Genomic DNA, 20872 nt, shown 5'->3' with positions numbered 1-20872 from the left:
ATTAGCTTCTTTTTATTGCAGATGAAAAAGTACCAGGAGTCCTTTACACAGTAGCCAGTCATTTAAGCTATAGAAGTAATTAGACTTCGGGATATTTATAGAATGCCTACCACGATGGTAGTATTTGAACGGGAAAGGCGAAATCAAGGATAAGGAAAACGAGCTGGAACAGATAAAGGAAAAATAGATCTTCAGAAAGACTCATTTAAAAAAATATACAATGTCTTAATACACTAATCCCTTTTGGAATTCTCTGTTCACAAAGCAACGTACTGGCCATACATCTATAATCTATATTAATGAACTTATGGAGACAGAAATTTGGTTAATTCGAAACCAAATTGCTAGAAACTAATATTACAAGAAAGTATCATAAAAGAAAGATTATTTTTCTAACAATTACTTGTCCTACACTTAAAATCTTTTTTTGAAATAAAAATCGATAAAAAGTTGAATTATGAAATATATTTTAAAATATTGAAATACTCGTACAAACATATCGTATATAATTTCCGTATTTAGAATTTACAAAGAAAAACGATCAGTGTACAATTTATATAGTTAAAATCGTGATTTAATTCTACCTTTTTTCGATTGAAAATCAAGTTTTTTATCATAGGCCTTGCTACTCTTAAAAACGTTAACTTTAGACTTTTCAAATTGAAATTATATTCGCATACCTCTTCTTAACTTTTTACTCTCAATCGATAATTATCAAATTTTCAGGTACAAAGGCATATAATAAAAATAAAATCCTACATAATGTAGAAATAAAAATTAATTAATACTTGTTTATAAACGAGAAAAGATACATTTATTTAATTTTTAATCTATTTGGTAGTGTTTAACTTTTATTTCAGGTTAATAGTTGTTACACCTTTGGTCATATATTTTCTATTTTAAATTGTTAAATTCATATTGTATTAAATTATGCCAAAACAATTTCTTTATTAATAACTTTAATTAGTCTGTGTATAAAAACTGAACGAATTATTATTGATAAATTAAACTATGTAAAAATTTAAGTAGAAGTTATGAAAGTGTATTTAATCTATTTTAAAAACTAATCATTTATTAATCCTGCATACATAATGGAGAATGTTTTGTTTTCGTATATATAATAATTATTTTTTTTTTTTTAAGATGGTAAATTCATAAATATTTGGAAAAAAGGAAGTGTTTGTATTCCTATCACTACTGATTATTATGTAGATTAGTTGAATTTTATTTATTAAAATTTTTTTTATGGCCTAAAATTTAACAATGAATAAAACAAGTTAAATATTTCTATGCGGTGAAATTATGAAACTAAAAATAATGCTGATTTCTTTAGATTATAGTAAATTTAATACTATATTTGTTTTATGTACCGTTATCAATTCGACAATATTTATATAGTTAAAAAGTTTTATATCGATTAAATACTCGTATTAAGCAATCGAAAATTTTGTTGATACTGTTATCTAGACGATTAGTAATTTTTAAAAGAAAATTTTGTATGGTTGTTTCATGATTATGGTGATTCTAAAAGGACAAAATGTAGAGCATTTGTTGAATATTATATACCATGTATGATCTTAAAATATGTTAAAGGGATTTAAATTTTAAACATAGTTGTCCAAAGTATTATTTAAAGATAGCTTCGATAAATGTATTTATTTATATATTAAATATATGGAAACTCATTTACGTAGTTTATTTTTCTTAATTAAAATATTATTATTTTTATATTAAAGTAAATTTTTTACTTTTCAAGAAAGTAATGTTGATAAATTCACGAAATAGACTTCTTTTAGGCTTAGCGCTAAAAAAATTCATTCATATGTAAAAATTATTCTTTCGCTACGGGGATTTTACAATACTTAGTTAATTTAAGTGTATACATTTTGTAATATTTAAATTTTATAATTTACTGGGAAATAATTTGTTTTAAAATCGGTTTTATAAATGAAGCTATTTAATAATTCATATATTCGTCCAATTAATTAAATATTTTAACGCATTATAGTACCAACGTATAGTACTAACATATTGCAGTACCGTTAATATGAGTTGAATATTTTTTCAGTGGCAGAAAATGCCAAGCTTAACCGGGGATTGAACCGAGAATCTTCCGGATACTATCACTCCATCACGGAAGTCGGGATTATAAACAGGTAAATTCTAATAATTTTAGAGAAAAAAATAATTCTCATAAAAGTTTTCAAATATAATAGAATCTATATAGAATTTTGTTTTTTACTTACGTTTGTTTGAAGCTCTATAGTAAGTTGAATGGGAGTAAGGCGCCAACCAGTTTCTTTTATCGCTGTAAACAGAAAAATAAAAATATATAAATTTAAGTGTTCTTAATATTTTGGAGTTATTATAATTACTGCAATATTTTATAATTTTAAGCTTAATATGTTAATTTTTTTTTAGTTTGAAGAATGATTTTATTAATTCATAAATCTACGTTTGAAAATATCCAATAAATTTACTTTTCGGTAGTGATATATTTCAGTTGCAAAAACAAAAATTCTTTTTTAATAATTGAAAATTATTAGTACAGTGGATTTGTTTTGAACCTCCTACCATTACCATTCTTTTCTGTAAGCACGACGTTAGGCATAGTTGTATTGAAGTTAACGTTTTTTCACTTTTGTAAGTTACTTGATTTATTTCTGGTAAATCAGAATTTTTTTAAAATTCTTTGTACGAATTTCAATCAGCTCACTTGTTCTTCTCCTATCTGACAATGATAATTAAAAAAAAAATTATTTGCCAATTATTCAAGCACCCGTCTACTTTTTCTTCTGGATATTTTCAAACTTTTATCTGTCACTTATTTTTTAAGTTTAACCATATTTAAAACACTCAGATGAATCAATAATTTTAATTTGTGTATCAATTATTATATAAATTTTCCAACCTTTAGGCAGCTTATTAGAAATTTATGTTACGATCCAAGTGATAATGTATGGATTCCATTTTTTATATACTTCATTTGAAATACTTAGTGTTTACTAAATAGACCACATATTTTATAGATATAAAAAAAATCCTTCCATGATTGGAAATTAGTGTAGAAACCTATTGTAGCTGCCAACTTACTCAAACCAACTGGTAACTACATGGTCTAAGTTGCAGTGTAATTTTAGATAATTTTTTCTTAGTTATGAATATAATATAACTTTATTTGTAGGTCTACAGTTAGAAATTAAAATTTCATTCAATAAAAATAAACAGTTAAATCTTCGTAGAAATACTAAAAACCCTTGTAAAAATACTAAAATGTATGATGTCGAGATAGTATTGAAAAGACAAATATAGTTAAATACTTGAACAGTTTCTTTCTCATAAGAAGCATAAACGTTTTAACTAATGATCGATTGTTTCGATATGCTTTATCACCGAAACTAATTGTTTTTTAAAAATTAAATTTTGCAATATGTATTGTCCTAAAGAATTCTGAGCATACCATATAATTATTATTGTTATTAATGTATTTTTTTTAATATATAATTCTAGAAATCGGCTTAAAAATACTTCTGTCGTACAAAATATTTGTGTTAAACAAGTTTTACTGTTCTACTATGTGATAACTTATATTACGAAATAATTTCGACCCACCAGAATATATCTGTTTAAGTGCTGTTGTTCAAATGGAGCACGTAGCGAGTTGCATCTTACAGTTAAGTGTTCCAACGACTTACAGGCAGTAAAAACAGTTGTAATAAAAGTAATAATAATACAAATAATCTTATATTAGCTGGAGAACTTCTGTTGATGACAATGTTCATCCTACTAAACAGCTTTCCTAATGTTATAATACTACAGCCTAATTTTACAACTCGCATCTTTATATGACACTACTGTTTTAAGTTGTACGTATCCTACAAAGTAGGCTGTTTACTTATGCCATGTCTCGACCGACAGTTCGAGTTAACATCTTCCCTTCTAGAAACCATTGTTTAATTACTGTAATGTAATCCTACACTATACGTTTTAAGAAAACTAAATATCACTATTCACGTATAATTATTAAATTAATTGAAAAAATTTCTTTTATACTTTTATTTTTTACAATTTCGTTGAACCTTGCTAACGTAGTAGATTTATTTATTTAAAAACGTTTCTACTTTGCAATTTAAATTTCTTGAAAAAACTAGTATGTAATTTTTTACATACTAATTAAAAGAGTATTAATTGGAAATAAACCCATATCATTTAAAAAAAAAAAAATATCTAATTTGAAAAAAAAAGGTTTCTTTCAAATACCTGTACATCTATTTTTTCAATAAAAATTAATGTATTTATTATGTATGAAATAAAACATCTAATTTATAAAAATTATATGGTTATTGGATTAAAAGATTATTGCTATATTTAAATTTATTTAAAAATTATTGCTTTATTTTTTTATGTTCTTATAGATTGTTTTGAAAAAAAAAGTATTACTTCGCTCAAAAGTTTTCTATTCCATTTTAATAATACTTCCAGTGTTTAATGAATGAAATTAATTTAATATTTTTATAATAAAAATTAAAAAAAGTATTCCAAAGTAATTATTATTAGTTATAAAATTTCCCAGATATTTAAATGTTTATCTTTCAATCTCTTAATTTTATAATTATATACATAGATATATATATATATTGGAAAATTGTCTGATTATCTGCGTTTTCTTTTTATTTGCATCTTTAGCAAGAACAACAGGCAGTGCATCTAATCAAAACTTTTAAATAATTATATTATTTTTCCGTTTATTTTTTCTGAATAATATTAGCAATAATTATAAAACAGCGACGTTTTCTGGATGAGGCCACAATCCTTCATCTATTACAGCAATTCGAAGTTATCATAGTTGTGTTTTAACGGGAGTCAGTTCAAACCGGTTGACTATTATTGGTGTTTAGGTTTATAGTTCTTATAAATAAATTACGATATTTCGTTTACTGGCTTAAACATTTTTTTTATCTCTTTAATAATTATATAATTTATAGAATAACGTAACTTAATAGTAGTACAATTTTTTTTTTTGTAATAATAATTTTAATTTCAAAATATCTTATAATGGTTTCATTTTATGAATTATTTAAGTAAAATTATGTTTCGATTAAAAACAAAAGTTAACCACTTATCTAAATATTTTTCTATTGCCATTGGCAGTTATGTTATATGATATTTTTTACCTGAATATTTTACGAAAAAAAAAACAATGTATTTCTATGGACCTCCACATTTCTACGGTCCATTTTTGATCAATTATGATAATCTAAATTTAAAAGAAAACTTCTTCCACCACAACTAATTATTTATTTATAAATAAATAATTGCATCTTAAAAAATCATTAAAAGTTAAAAATAACTGAAGCAGTGAACTAATATTTAAAAAACAAAAAACTCTTTAACCGATTAGGTTATATTTTTATTTCAATTAAAAAATAAAATATATGTTACTGCTGGAAGTTTTTTTACTGTGATTAGAAGAAGATATATACATACAGACACACATATACGAATACACTCACACGTACATACATACATACAATATACATAAGTCACAGATTTATATTTTTTGACACACATCCACACAAATCAACAATAGATGTAGCAATTTATTTTTGTGAATATCTGGCACGATATAGCTATTTAAAAAAAAAATATATATATTTATATATATATAAACTCATGCATATTTGCGTTAGTTATCTAGTAATATATATACATATATATCCGAATATATGTATATTGTCTGCCGTGTCAGTCTAGTGGATAAACTCGTCATCGCAAAATTCGATAGTTCTAAGGTTGAAGTCCTTGTAAAGGCATTTCCTTCTATATGGGTTTGAATGGTAGACTGTGGAAAACTGCCTCCTTTGATTTCTTTGGGTTTCAATTAACCACTCGTCTCAGGAATGGTCGATCTGGGTCTGTTCCAAACTAGATGTTTACTGTACATTTACACTTACATTGCAGCTACATCAGACCTGGCAAGCCCGTAGCGGTAATTGCATTTGTCTATCACACCCAGACCCAGCAGTAGCTGGAAAACTGGTTGGATAAATATTATATATAAACAAAAAATAAATAAGTATATATATATATGTACAGTCCTACCAGATAAAAATAAATAAATAAAAGATTAAAGAAAAAGTACTCTTAGAATTTAGATATAATATTTCAGGTACATTCTGTAAATTGTAAGAAAAATTTATTTTGAAAGTTATTTTTTTCTATTTTTGAAAAATTTTGTTATAAGAGTGAAAATAGTATTTATGTCTACCAATCTTATATATTTATACGGAAAAACAAATTCTTGTAATTTTTTTACACGTTTTATAAATATTAACTTAAATGTAATTTATTTAACTTTATTTTCCACTTGATTGAATAGAATTAAATATAAAAAGACTTATCTTTGCTTAAAAATATTTTCTTTATTAATCTCTTGGGTTCACCAATCAACTGTACAAACTTATTAATTAAATACACTACGTTTCATTTAGAATTCTCTAAGCTTCCTCAGGTGACAATACACATTACAAAAATACACATACAAAAAGTATGATGTGTTCTCTTACAAAAGTTCTCTTGCATACTAGTATGTAAGAGAATTTTATATGATGGGTGTATTATATATACGTATAATAAATGTGTGTTTTGGAAGTAACAATACGGAAATATTTCTTATACAGATTAAATTAAGTAATTTCATATCTGAATTTTAGTTATGGCTCGTGGGGGGGGGGGGAGGTTGGGAAACCGTGTATTTATCAGGAGTAGTACCCCATAATAGTGTTGGCGTTGATGGTGTGAGTTTGTGGTAGTTTACATTGAGGAAAATGTCTTATTTTATTGGCACGTTTGAGTAGCGCAGTTAGTAAGGGAAGGCATGCTCTCTTTCTCCCTCTTCTCATACTTAAGGCTGCGTTGCGTTGCTCTTAAAACTTGCCATGGATTGTCTGTACTGATTTGCATACGAGTATACTACTACTGCTACTAGTAATAGCAATAACAGTTTTATAATAGTAATATAACTAGTACAAGTAACAGCAGCACTTCCTACAAACTCGACTCTTTAACTGCGTTTAGTTTCCATAATTATAACAACTTGGCAAGAGTGTAATACAAGAAAAACATATTTTTATTTCTTTACAACTGTGTAATACATGCTTAAACTTATCGTTGTATTAGAATTTAATGTAATGCAAGAAAAAAATTACTTTAACATATGTTCTACTTGTCTGCTTATTTAGACGCAGAAGTTCTTACACACATGCGCACACACACACACCCCCACACACACACGCTCTCTCTTTACATATCAATTATTATTATAATACTTTTATTTTGTGTTCATTTGAATAAAACTACTTTATGCGAGCCTGTTTTATAAACAAATGTAATCTCTTACATAATTACATAAAGGAATTAAAACTTCAATTATCATTTTTACATTTTTATACGGTTAAAATTACACTGTTGTAAAATATCGTGAAAACGTGATTTCTTTGGCAACTAGACTTATTCAGATTAAGCCTTATCTATCAGTCCTTTTACAGTAATCCAAAGAAAGACTATATTCTGCTATCTTAATTAAATAAAAGTTCTTTATTTATTAAAAATTACCATTTTTTAATTTAGGAAATATGTAGGTTTATCTATCAAATAAAAAAGTGAAAATTCTGCTTAGCTACGGTAATAAATATATTATTATATTTTTATTATGTTTACGTCTAATAAAATATTCAGTTTAATTTAAATAATCCAGATTGTTTATTCAACATATTGTATAGACTTTTTTTCTTATGTGAATAGTTTTGTAATATCTACAGCGCTTCTTATTCTTCATGAAGCCGATTATTTAAGAACATATTGTTTTAAATCAGTGTTATTAAAATAGTAAACAAGTACTATTAATTTTAATTAAGTAGATTTAAGAATGAAATTTACTCAGTTATTATAAATAATGAGAGTAATCTTTAATAAAGTATAAAATAATTAGAATGTAAATTACAGTAAAAATCTTCAAAATAACTAAAAGAATAATAATAAATATAATAATATGATAAATAAATTACAATTTAACCTTAAAACATATTTTACTTTCTTTTTTTAAGTAACCGGCACCATATTGTACAAGGAATTAGCTAAGCAAGTAAGTGTTAAACAAGAATTGAACATGAAAATTGGTCCTCAGGACCGGATCTTTGTTTAAAAAAAATAAAAAAACTCCTGTATTTGTGATATTTAATATTTTGAAGTAATTATAGTAATACTAGTAAATTATCATTCAACGCGTATCTAAACGTCATCCCAACACGTAATGATTAAATTAATATTTTTTCACAACACATTTTATTATTACAGTTTTCTTGAGATAATTGCTATTATTTATTATTATTATTATTGTTAACTTGACTAATAATTTAGAAGATTCAAATCAGATTTATCGATATTGAAGGGTAAACGTACGGTTGTTATCGATATACGGTTGTTGTAATCGAAAAATCAGATTTTGATTTAAATGTCAGAAATCCAGGAAACTCCCACGCAAACCAGAAATAAACCTTGGTGAATCTCTAAACAATGCGAAGCAGAGATTTTCACGCAAGCTCCGTCTCTCAAGAAGAGTTTCACTAATTCATCAATCAAGTCAGGTCACATTTTCCATATGTTAAGACTTTTATTTATCATATTATCCTGTATTTAAAGTCAGGTTTAACAACTGCGAATCGTTTTTGTTGGTTACGCTAAATCTTCAAATAATTTATCTCTTAATGACACATTACTAGTTGGTCCTGTTATTCAGCAATATCTCTTAAAAATTCTCAGATTTTGACTAGATAATTATGTTCTTACTGCTGACATAAACAATGTAATGCCAAATTATGGTCTCTCTTAAAGATAGAAATTTACAAAGAATTCTATGGCTAGGCTCCCCTGACAAAGAATTAAAACATAGAAAATGTACTGTACTGTAAGTACTGTAAATTACTGTAAGTTATAGTACAGATAGTCCCTCCTTCCTGTCTACTAGATGCCTTAATCAGAGTACTAAGGATAACAATTTCCTGTTGTCAAATTATATTAAATGACTATGTCGATTGATTTTATAACAGGATTTGATAATTTAGATGTATTAAATTTAGATGTATTAAAAATGTTAAAAACAGACGTAAGTATTCATTAAACCAACGTGAGTTTCCATTACATAAACGGTTTATGATTGAAATATAAATAGATTAAATGATAATTGTAACAAAGATGAAAATGTATCCGCATTAGGTATCTTATGAAACAACCATTTAGACAGATGGAAATTTAAATTCATTAAACGGAAAATGCTGTCTAAACGGAATACTTTGTCGTTGCTGGTATTTATGACGCATTAGGCTTAATTGGGCGGATAGTATTTTGTGAAAACATTTTATGTAACAATTGTGTCAATTAAATTTTACTGGGATGAAATCTTACCTGATAATATATTCTCCCAATGGAGAGATTTAGACTCAGTTTCAAGTACGGTAAACAGGATTAATATAAATTACTAATTAAGAAAAATATTTCTATTAAATCTTTTCAAATTCATGCATTTACGGATGCATCACTGAAAGGTTATACGAGTTATATATATGTTAGAATAATTTATTCTAACGAAAAAATTTCATCGAACTTAAGTCTAGGGTTCCAACACTCAAACATAATTCACTACCAAGATTGGAATTATGAGCTTGTTTATTATTGACTCGAATGACTGATCAAGTAGTTATATCTTTATCACATCAATGAAATTTATTTATATTTCGATTCCATGATCGCAATTCATTTCGTTCATGGTGAATCATCAAGGTTAAAAGTATTTATTGCTAATCAAGTTTCTGAAATTCAACAGTTTAATCTAATGCCAAATAGCATCACATTAATTCTTCGGACAATCCACCTGATATTTTGTCTCGCTGAGGTTGTTTCCCTGAAAGGTTTCGAAAATTTAATTTATGGTGGCATGGTCCTTTTTGGTGCAATACTTTATGGCAATAATAATCTTTTCTCTAATGATTTTACTCCTTCACCTGAATTTTATATTGAAGAGCGTAAGGAAATTCAACTTTCGAACGTATAAAATGCTTTCGCTTTAGTGTTAAAAGGTTAAATCACAATTTGATTAATTAATATCTCTTCGATTTACTCCGTCTATATAGTTCTCTTCTTCGCTGTCAATTATGGTGGTCCATTAATCACTCGGCACAGCGGGTACAGATCAAAGACCATATCAAAAATCTATATATTCCTATTCATACGCGTTTCAACTAAGGCTGTGTAAATTTGGAATTAGTATCCAACTTAACTTCGGAGGGTTTCATTGCCGCACTGAAGCGTTTTATTTCGCTAAATGTTTACGAAAACACAAGTTTTTCGATATCGAAACAAACTTTAAGGCTGAAAACAAAATTCTCCATGAATTATTTTCGCTATTTAAATAAAATTATTTCCGGTACACTGTTCAGCCCTTTTCCTTTTTACAAGGAATAGATTGATCATTCCTCTTCCTTCATCCATACATTTCGACGGGTTATGGGAAAGCGGCATAAAGAGTATCAACTTTCATCTTTGCCGTTTCGTAGGACATTCTTAATTTTCAAGATTATACATCACACGTAAAGTAAAGATTCTTTAAATTCACGCCCATTATATGCTGTATCTTTTGATTCGAGAAATCCACAACCTTTAACACTCAGACACTTTCTTATTGGATCTGCTCTTATTAAAAGCCCTGACCCTGCTTCACTGAAATTTCTAGTAATTGTTAGGTCATTGGCAATTAATGCAAAAATGTACACAATCCATTTGGAATAATCGGTCGAAAGCTTACTTCAATCGATTACAACAACGTAACAAATAACAAACTTCTAAAAGAAACATTTGTGAAGGAGACTTAACATCAGATGAAAATATTCCTCCTTTATTGCGGAAACATAATTTAATAGTAAAAAATTTACAGGATCAGACAATTTAGTACGTATTGCGGTTTTCAAAACGCCAATCGAAATACTTTGAAGACGAATACATAATGTTTGTTACCAATTACGAGTTCATGGAATTGAATAAGTACTTATTAACAGTTTTTTTATTCAAGGGTATCTGTTTAGTATGATAGATCCTTGTCTGGTTTCGTCTGATCCATTGCAGATATCCAATTATACAATTATCCATTACTTATTTAAGAAATCCATTTCTACAAGATATATGTTCAAGGTATAAGAAGAAGGTATACGTTCAAGGTTTACATTTGCTACGTACTTATTTAATTAAAGATTATATTTATTCGAGGCTTACTTCTGCTACGCATTTTTTCAATTCAAGATTATATTATCCCGGGTTCGAATCCCGGTCAGGCATGGAAGTTTTCATACGCTAAACATTTTTATTAGGGCTAAATGACCATAGTAATCGATGCCTGTTTTCTCAAAAAAACAATAGGTTATTTATTAATACATTTACTAATATGTTGCTAATAGGTTTACTTATTCTATCCACTTATCTAATTCAATATTGTATTTTTCAAAGCCTACACATTCTACGTAATTATTCGGTTCAAGATTATTTAAATAATATTTTGATAATTACAAAACTTTACTACTAAAGAATTGGTTATAAACACATTTTTCAACTGTAACTGAAACATATCACGATAAAAAACACATATAAAAATATCACTTGATTTTTTGGCGGGCAGTATGTTCAATTATGTTATTATAAATGTATAATCAATACATATATAATAATAATTGTATAATCAATTATGTTATTTTCTTATGTAAATAGTTTTGTAAAATCCAAAGCCGCTTCTCTTATTCTTCTTGAATCCAATTATTTGTTTTTTAAACGTTTTTTATCTACAATGAGTTTCCCAAATAACAAATCTATAAGTAAATCGAATAAAGCAGCAATGTCGTGAAAGAGAGGTATTAATTTATACCTCCAAAGACAATACAATAAAAGTCAGAACAAACAATATTACAATTAAAAGTACAACGAATAAAAAATACCTAATAATCCAATACAATAAAAGTCAGAACAAACAATATTACAATTAAAAGTACAACGAATAAAATATACCTAATAATCCACACTAAGTCCGTAACAAAATATTCACAAATCAACAAGTAATAAAATAGAGAAAAAGGATAAACGGTCAACACAATAGTTAAATAGTTAATAAAATAAAGAAAGGATAATATTCACCGCACAACAGTATTAAGATCCAATACATACAACCTTTCCAGTCGTTCAAATTTTTACTTTTATCCAATAGGTTAACAGCCAAATGGTTTTTATGCGTGTTAACCTTATGTACATACTTATTATTTAAGAACATATTGTTTTGTCTGTCTTTGTGAAATATTAAACGAGAAACGTCCTAAATTATATAAACTTAAAAAAGCTTTAATCAATCGCCATAAATAATGTTTCAATAATTAATTATAAATGATTAGAATGTAAAATTATAGTACAATCTTTAATAAGAAAAATAATTAAATGTATATTTCTTAAATCTATCTTCCTAATGTGAACGTTGAAGTATATTCAACTAGTGAACAATAAGCAACTCCGCTCTACGGCCCAATGAGATGAGAATGATACGTATGACAGTATATGTAAATGAGGTATAATCTTGTACTGACTCAGGCCGACTATTCCTGAGACCTGTGGTTAATTGAACCCAACCATCAAAGTAAACCGCTATCCACAGTCTAATATTCAAATCCATATAAAAATAACTAACTTTTATTAGGATTTGAACCTCAGAACCTTAGACTTCATCTGATAAACAACTGATTTGCGACGAGTTAACTACACTGTCTGACGACCATTTTTATATTAAATATAGAAATTTAATAAATAAGCTACAATTTAACCTTAAAACGTCTGTTAATTTCTTTTCAATTAACCGCATCATATAGTACAAGGAATTAGCTAAGTAAGTAAATATTAGACAAGAATTGTATAGCTGTGTAGTACTGCAGGATCCGGTTCGAGGAGAAGGTAAAAAAAAAAAGATAAATTATTTTACTTGTAATTTTTTGTACTTCAGGTTTTTGAGCTGAATCTTATTTAGAAAATTCTAAAATATATCGTAACGTTAAGATAGATAAGGATTTTCTTTTTTATTAACAGTATACCCATTATTTATCTAAAAAATGTGTTACCCTTAATTTTTCTAAAAATAAACAAAATTAATTTTTATAAATTTAGTTTTAAGCTAATAAACTCGATCGCAAGTTATTTAATCGATTGTTAACAGGAGATCTTTGTTCGTGTTCTAGATTTTATCGCGATTGTTTATTAATTTTTATTTTAAGTTATATTTTTTCGATTTAATTGTAATAAGATTTCTGTTACTTGTTTTTTCGGATGATAATCATTCATGTTGTATACTCGTTAAAATAAAATAAAATAGCTTATACGTTTTAAATTACTGTAAAAAAACTATTTTTCTTTATCCGTTTTAATTTATACTTAGAAAATGTAAGGTCCTTGTAAGGTCTTTGCTTGCTAAGGTAAGTTTTCAATAAAAACAATGTTCTGCTAGGGAGTGTAACAGAAATATGAAGGGTGAAAATTTATAATATGCATTAACAATTATTTAATTAACAAGAAATAATAATTTTGTTTCCATTTATGATAGATTACTTAAACCATATAAATATGTGACATTTTTCCCATCTAAGACGTATTTAGAATAGACGTATTTATTTCAAAAAAATATTTATTTATTTTTTTATTATTTCTTGTAATATTTTTAAGCATACTGCACAATTTATGTTATGATAATTGTGCAAGAACGTTTTCATATCGAGTCGAGGCTTATCTTAAATTGTTTCTGATAATTTTTTCCCTCTCCAGTTCTTTTATATATAAAAATATTTTATCCCTGTTATGCATAAAAATTTAAGACAATTCAACTCTTTTTTTATGTAAAATGTTATTTCCATACGTTAAATGTAATTTTAATGTAATGAACGTGTCATGTAATTCATGTAAAATGAGAAAGTATTTTGTTCCCGTATGTATAAAAATTTAAGACAATTCAACCCTTTTTTTTACGTAAAATGTAATTTCCTAGCGATATCAGTTTTGTATTGGTGCGATCCAATCATTTTTGTTTGATAATTTTTACCTGTTTTTCTGCGCTTCTGTTCATGACAATATGATTTTTTAGGTATATTGATTTTTCGTGGATGTTTTAAAACGCTGCAATTCTGCCTTTATATAACTTTTTTATTCGAGAGTCGTTTGATATATACGGGGGAAGTTTTAAAACGAATGATCACTGTGGAACCGGGAGCACAAAACGTGAAATAAAGTTTGAGCTGTCAGGCTACGGGTGGGTAGGGTTACACTACAATGACAGCGGGACATGTGGACAGAAGAGAGAAAATTGAGAGGTTTGGATGAAGGGTGTAGCGCGCGAAGAATAACTAATTGATGAATTCTATTTGCCAGGGTATAAAAACAGGTTCCATCAGGGAGATGTTAGCTAGGCCATGGCATAATTCACAGTGCATTCTTTGGCTGAGTGGCGTAATGAACGCACCGTTGCATTTTGTATGAGGCCACAAGCAGGACGTCTATTATTGAAAAACCGACAGTCCCGGGGGCTGTAGTTGGCGCGGTGTCCGCTCCCCAACTGGCGCTCCACTCGCTAGGCTGCGCCACACTCCGACCGCGTTCATCCCCACCAATCATTTTCCCGAGCCAACCCTTCCTACACTACCCACCTAAAAACACCCCATCTATATTTCTTCCTCCTTGCCTTCTCTTCTCTTCCACTCAATTATCTCTAAATGTTTTCTCTTCTTATTTTAATGAGAAAATATTCAAATAATAAAAAAATAAAAAAAGAACAAAAAAGATGACAAAATCGAATACAGTATTTATGTATGATTAGTACATCTATATAACACGTATATAAATATATATATTTATTTGCATACTTGAATGTGAGTGTGTGCGGTACTGTCTCTTCAATACATATTAATATATACACATAGAGAGAGGGAGAGAGATAGAGTGAGAGTGAGTTAGCGTGAGGGAGTTAATGAGAGTAAGAGAAGATGTCTGTGTGGAAACAGTGAAGATCCATCGAAAAATGGTTAATTTTAATGCGGGAAATCATTAATGACTTTTAATTCGTCTTAGTAAAAATTCATTGAATAAGAAACATAATTTTACAATTATGAATGAACAATTTATTAATCTACACTATTGCTATGAGTGTATTATATTTGTGTAACATCTGTGATTGCTACTTTACTATAATATTAAGGCCACTATAATACTAAGGTTGAAATTTATATACGCGATGTATCTTTTCATTTACCGCACTGAGCTGACAAAATCAGATAAATTTTAATTTACAGGATGTACACCCTGTTATTAATTTTCGAGAATTTAATTTCATTTTCATTAAGAACTACAAAAGAAAGTACCTGTTAATGAATTTTTCTTATATATAATATTATAGTTTACACATAGTTCGCTTAACTTTTTATTATATCAGGGTCGTGGTTTTGATTTTCGATGAGTGGAAATTAAAAAAATACATATATCCATCTGCTATCTATGGGGAAGGAATCTACCAGTAGACCTGGTGGAGAAATCAAGCTCGCCTAATATGAAATTAAAGGTTTATCCTTTAATCACTCCTAAAAAAAGATTAAAACAAATTTTTCCTAGATTATAAGGTTTAAATGTGTGTATATTTTTCTATTAAATCACTTTATTAAAAATCAAAGTAATAATAATAAATAAACTTCAGAATTCTATATGTTTTTAAACTAAAACAGGAATCTTGCTTTCAGTGAAATAATTTTATGAATACACAGATGTAAGTGTTAGAATATGTTTGCCTGCATACACTAGGATACTTTCAATGAGTATAATGTAGTAAATACATTTAACTAAACATTTTATGAAAATAAAACAAACACAAATAGTGATGTAGCAGAGTATTCACATTAGTAATATTACTATTAAAATTAATAGTAAGGTTATTTATGAATGGTGCATTTATGATAATTACAACGTACATTAAGTAAGTCAATTAATATTATGTTAATAAACAATTGTTTAATTTATCATTAAATTATTATTTTTACAATGTTCAAATTTGTGTAACTTCCTTTATTATATATTTTATAAAAAAATTTATTAGATTTTTATTAATCAGCGTATGAATTGGTATTAAGTGAAATCAATAAAAAAATAATATCCTCTTACGATATTATATATTGCGTTAAAATCATAAAGGTATGAAATTAATTTGTTTCCTTTTGAATTCTTGAAATTATTCGAAAATATTTTGTGACTGAATCTTCTTAATTATTAGAAATATACGATCACAAAAAATTCAGTAATTCTGTTGTAAAACAACCTCGAAAATAACGATAAATTTATAAACAAAGATATATTTATGAATTTTATTTATTGTAATATTTATAATATATAATTTAGTTTTATATTGTTTATAAGGTATATGTGAATGAAATATAAGTATATATATATATTTTTTAAATTTTTAATTAATTCTCTATTTTATGTCCGTAAATGTAAGCTGAATAGATAAAAAAAGTTATTTATGGTAGTATTTGTTAAAATTGTAAATATTTTCTTCGTAACTTCCTCGATTTTTCTTAAAAAATAAAAAAATGTAATTTTTTAATAGGTAAATTAATAATTGTACTGTAGTTTTTTTTAAAATACTTTTATTTATAGTCGCATCAACAATTAAGGTCATTAGCGATTTATCAGTGTTATGTAATTTTATCGGTAAATTTGTAGTCTTGAATAAACTCAGGTCGACTACTCAGACGTGTGGTTAATTGAAACCCTACCACAAAAAAACACCCTTTTCCACGGTCTGGTATTCAAATTCGAATAAAAATAACTACCTTTATTAGGATTTGAATCTGAGAACTTCAACTTCGAAATCAGGTGATTTACGATGACGAGTTTACAACTAGACCAATCCGGTGGGATAGTCTACTTTTAATTTATACAAATAATTGAAAAGTATAAAAAAATATTTTTTTATAACTGATAGTTTTTGAGTTCTGTAATCGAAAGTTGTGAAAATCATGGAAGGGTTACCGTTCGGTTGCTTTACAAAGTGACATCGGAAGTGATCTCAGTGTGTAATGTGATTAATTATTTTTCATGCTCTAGTAAAACGTTTATTTTTATAAATTACAGAACAATATAATTCCATAGATTTAAAAAATAATGACTTTCGATTTAGCACATATGGGTAGCATTATCGTACGTAGTATATCAGAAGAAGTAGTATTAAGAATTGAAATTCTTTGTAAAATTATATTAAGTAAATAAATTTCGCAAAAAATAAATTTTATTAAAATTTTTTCAATGATTAACTTTTGGATATTAAAAAAAAAAATATTCATGAGTTATTCTGTATTAAGGTTTTTTCTTTAAAGTTTTAACGCGATTTTTGGTAAAATGTGTGTGTGGATACACAGTTACTTCGTGTCCATCTAAAAATCCAGACTATAATATCTTTTGTGTAAGTATTTCGTTAATCGATAGTGTTTATATTAGCTATTGCTTATACCTGATAGTAGAATTATATGCGATAGTAGAATTCACAAAATTTAAGTTCTGGCAAAAATTCCTTTGCTTTATTTCTATAAAAGTATAATATAAAATAGTTATTCTTTTTAGTCTTTTTTAAGCGAAATGTACATACATATATAATTATGTATATGTATACAAACAAACAAACAAACAAATACAGCCAAACTAATAACATTAAAAAAAACCGACAGATAGTTATAGATAGAAATTAAATTATACTAAAAATAAAGAATAGCTTTTACGTAAGTTTAATAAATAACAGACATAAATAATATCTATCATCGGATGAAAACTACGTTGATATAAAAATTATGATAATTTTACCTGTAAAAAATGTATTATATTCTTAAATATTTAAATAGTTATTTACTGTAGATTATTTTAATTGCTAAAAAATTTTATTCGGAAAGAAAACGTTACACTAACATAAATTCTATAGCATCTATCAGTTTATCTCTCTGTTTCCGCTTTTTTTTCAATCTTGGCCTAAATTTATTTCAAACTACCTTTTGTTTTATTCTGTCTCCATCGATCATAATAAATGTAATATTTATATTTATTTACGAATACAAAATTTTAAGCATATCATGAAGTAATAATACGGTTTTAAATAAATAACATTAGAAAGAAAATTATAGCGTGCAAAACAACCATGCAATCATCTATTTTTACAGAGAATTATAGAAGTACAATAAATTTTATTAAAACTATGATACCTTTTTAATAAAAAATCAATAAACAAAAAAATAAATAAATACGATAAACAAATAAAACAATAATTTAGTGTTTATACTGTTAATTTAACCTTTTTAAAGTTTGTCGTTTTTTTACGTATTTGACAAATTATTTAAATTATAGATTTTGAGTGTAATCGAAAAATATCTGGATGAATAAAAATTTAGTAATTTTTATTTGGATATAATACATTTCTTAAGTAGATTTACTTTTTAAATATCCTTAGTATTAAATAATTTTATATAAAATAGCATATTTAGATTTCTGTTTTTTTTCAAAATATTTCTTAAAGTAATAATTTTGGTTATATTGCCGTTGAACTGAACTTTGCGATAAACGGCATTTAAGAAGGTACTGATTCCCGTAAGGTCTTTATTTTATTTTTTTTATTTTGTTTGAATAAGATAAATATTGAAAATTTTCTAATTTATATTCTTTATAATGCATTTCGTTTTATAGAATTCGTGTGTTTTTTATTCTACGAATCTTAAATGTTAAAAAAAATAATCTATTTATAAATTGTTTAATTCATTTAATGAATTTATTATAAAAAATTTATTATTTACAAAAACAAACTAAACATAATCATTAAAACCGGTTTAGTTTCATGTTCTGTTACTTAAAAAAAAATATATTCTACTGATCTTAAAGGTGTCTTAAGATTAAAGAAAACAAAAAAGAGTTCATTTACGAATTTATTACAAAAAATATACGTTTAATTCGGTATATTTAGTTTGTTTCATTAAAACAATAAATAGTAAATATAAATTTCTTAAAGTTACAATCTTAAGAAAAAAATTACCACTAGATACTAAAAAATATACGAAAATACGCTCTTAAATCAAAACTAAAATGTTTTAGTAATTTTTTGGACTTGAGAAAAGTTGTTTATTATTATTCCCGACGATTTAGATATGAAATATTTGTTAAAAGTAAAATTGAATCTTTCCTTGTAATATAGGTTTTTTAATTACACATATTACAGTTTTGTTTATTTAATGACTATTTATTTAATTAAAAATTTGTCTTAGTTTGTTTTTACGTAGTTTAATTGAATTATCATTAATTATTATTAGAAAATTATTGAACAACGAGTAAAAAGTTTACGTTTTGTTGAGCTATTTTATTTATACATCTTGTAAATATGTTTAATTATTGTTTGTTTTTAATTATTAAAATTTACATTATACATTACTAGAAATAAGCAATTTCTTAGTTTACAAATTATCTAATAAATTTGAATTTAAAGGTAAATTTTTCGGTCTTAATGCTCAATTTTAAACTTTAAAATTTTAAAGATTATTTTAAAGAAAAATAATATTTTTATTTGTGTATTTAATTTCATGAATTCTAGTTCTAGAGACGACGTATATTTTCTAAAATTAAAAAAAAATTTGTTTCTGTTTTTTAAAAGAAATTTGTTTTATTTGTATATATTTTTATTCTAGGAAAAATATTTTATTTGAAAATTATCTTTTGTGACGATGTTTATTGTTTTGAATTGTTTAATTCCATCTTTGCGTACATTATTATTTAACAATTAACTTAAGATAATGAATTTATTAAGTAGACAGTGTATTTTATTTTGTGTTTACGTAACAAAAGATTTATAAATAAGTAAGTAGAAGTATGTAAGTAGAATTTTCTTTGATTATTAAATATTATTTTTAGGCTCGATGTGTTTATTACATTTAATCGGTTGTAAAATAAGAGTAAAAAAAATAAATAAAATAAAAATTAATTAATATATCACTAAGAAAACAACTTTCACTTAATTACTTAAATAATACTTTAATTTTTCGGATTACGATATGTTATTGTTGACGCACATATACGGTTTAAATTCACGTATGTAACAGACAGGTGTACTATCTTTAGCATCAACAGCCAGGTGCTGCCGCCCGATAAGTTACGTATAGGCAACTAGTGTTACTAGTACCTGCCGAAGGTCGCATACATTACCGGCGTTCACAATAATAACACACACTAGCGCACGTGTTCACTACGTTATAATGTAAAACGTATAACCGCATATCACATCACTGTTATCAGTCGATCCGAAGAACGAATAAATCGCAGATAGTAGTCGTAGAAGCACATGAAGATTCAATTGAGATTTTTTTTAAGAACTTACCGTGCGAGGCGGGAAGGACGATCCCAGCGGTGCTCCTTGGTTACATGACGGGTCGCCGCCACGAAGCATCGCGCGAGGAGAAAAGGAACATGGAGTCAGTAAGGCATGGTGGCCGGGTCAGAGGGTACTGCAGACGTTGTGGTGTCCGAGAAACTCGCTACGCGCCACGAAAAAACCGGAGACCTGCGCCCTCGCCGTTCCCCCCACTCCATTCTCCTTCATTATTTTTACCACCCCCTTCCTCCCCCACTTCTCTACGCCTTTACTGCCGGCTACGAGAGAAGGGAGTCCAGATAAAAAAAAGGGTAAAGATTTGATAAGGGAGTACCTCCTACCACCGACCGTTTCCTTATACGCGTCTTT

At 26.8% G+C, this 20872-nt stretch overlaps 1 protein-coding gene across 1 annotated transcript in view; it reads right to left on the bottom strand.

The window, feature by feature from the left end:
* Positions 1 to 20642, bottom strand: part of pros (homeobox protein prospero) — a 222251-nt gene extending 201609 nt beyond the window's left edge. Inside the window, exons 1-2 of the mRNA XM_075366895.1 lie at positions 20510 to 20642; positions 2247 to 2308 (exon numbers count right to left, since the gene is read on the bottom strand). The gene's annotated coding sequence lies outside the window, so the exon portion shown is untranslated. The remainder of the gene's footprint in view (positions 1 to 2246; positions 2309 to 20509) is intronic.
* Between the last annotated feature and the right edge of the window lie 230 nt (positions 20643 to 20872).

Source organism: Lycorma delicatula, chromosome 5, assembly GCF_047948215.1.
Source record: "Lycorma delicatula isolate Av1 chromosome 5, ASM4794821v1, whole genome shotgun sequence".
NCBI classification, from domain to species: domain Eukaryota; kingdom Metazoa; phylum Arthropoda; class Insecta; order Hemiptera; family Fulgoridae; genus Lycorma; species Lycorma delicatula.
The sequence above is the reverse complement of the archived record's forward strand: the minus strand, read 5'-3'. Positions and strand labels throughout refer to the sequence as shown.